The sequence below is a fragment of the Jaculus jaculus genome, chromosome 19, assembly GCF_020740685.1.
Source record: "Jaculus jaculus isolate mJacJac1 chromosome 19, mJacJac1.mat.Y.cur, whole genome shotgun sequence".
Lineage (NCBI taxonomy): Eukaryota > Metazoa > Chordata > Mammalia > Rodentia > Dipodidae > Jaculus > Jaculus jaculus.
The window spans coordinates 49732213-49733863 of NC_059120.1; the positions used below are offsets into that span (position 1 = coordinate 49732213).

The 1651-nt window shown below is 30.3% G+C and overlaps 1 pseudogene; it reads left to right on the plus strand.

Moving 5' to 3' along the window:
- The first annotated feature begins 1284 nt into the window (after positions 1–1284).
- LOC123456178 lies at positions 1285–1419 on the plus strand (annotated as a pseudogene).
- Positions 1420–1651: the final 232 nt, after the last annotated feature.

The following is a 1651-nucleotide window of genomic DNA, read 5'->3' on the forward strand; positions in this document are numbered from 1 at the left end:
GAATTGATGTTCCCGTGCCATAGTTACAAACAAGGAAGTGAGAAAAAGACAAAATATCTCATTACAACTAAGTGAGATACCATTAAATTATTATTATGAAACCTCATCCAGTGAAACTTTACCTATGCCTGGTCAAAACTTGTCATATAATAACACTTAAATTTAAGGGAATATAATCTATTCTTAAGAGGTTATAGAGTATCTTGTTAAAAATTGTATAGATTATATGTGAAAATGATAATATTTGGATACATTTTGAGTTAAAGACAACTTACTAAAGTTGAATGTGTCTATTTTCCTAATTCAACAATATAGCTACTTAAAAAGTTAAAATTATATACATTATATATGCCTTAATGTATATAATATGTAATATTATATATACATTAAATTATACTATGTATATTTATATATTATATTAAATATAAAAATATACATTATGTATGTTTATATATTATATTAAATATGTATAATTATATGTATTTTATATGTTTCATATGTTTTTATTGAACAAGGATGCTACAAATTAACAAATGATTCATAAATTTAGAGTCAAAACAAACAAACTCTGGATGGTATCATGGACTTGTTAGTTTTTTTTATGGTACAGATCTGAGTTCATTGCTTTTAAATATAGTTTATATTATCCATCTATCTAATTTAATTTAATTGTCCATCTAATTTAGTACTACAAAAACTAGGCCTGAATTTTTTTCAAAGATAATCAATTATTTGTTCCATTACTAGGGCAGAACCTAAAACACAATAACTACTCCAAATTTCCAAGCTATTTTAGTAATGTGCCTTTTTTTTTTACAACATTAAATATGTATTATGTGAAGACCATTTAGCTTGTCACTGGAATAGAGCAAAGCTTAACAAAGTAAGGCATAGGAAGACATCATACATTAATGGGGAATATGTGTGCAAGGGTATCATATGAAATAAAAGGTATTCCTGTGAAAACAAAGTGTTGCGATGGAGGGATGGCTTAGCAGTTAAGGCACTTGCCTGCAAAGTCAAACGACCCAGATTTGATTCCTCAATACCTATGTAAGCCAGATGTACAACATGGCACATGCATCTGGAGTTTGTTTTCAGTAGCTGAAGGTCCTGGGATGCCCATTCTGCCTCTCTCTATGTGCCTCTTTCCCTCTCTCTCATTCTCTCTCTCTCTCTCTCTCTCTCTCTCTCTCTGTCTCCCTCTAAAAATATATTTTGAAAAAGTTACTGTTAAAAAAACAAAGTGTTGAGGGAAATAATATTAAAAATAAATGAATAATTATACTTATCTGGCAGGGGAGATACCATGATCAGGAATGTGGTTTTCCCAGGACAAGGATTATCCATTTCTCTCAGGTTGTGCTTGACCCCTGTGATTTCCACAAATGAGGGAAACTTAAGGGACTGCATTAGAGCTCTCCCCTGAAACAGAAGAAAAAAATAAATAAATGATTAATTTACATGCCTAAAATGTCATAAAGGAATTTGAGAAGTAATAAGTGACTTACTAAAGATAAACACGCCTTTGATGTCAAGAGCAGAGAGGTATGTTAGGGTTGAAATGAGAGCCTTAAATGTCATGATCAGAGGCATAATCTTTATTTATTAAGTAATAGATTATTGTTAGTGGAATTTTAGAGAAGTGTTA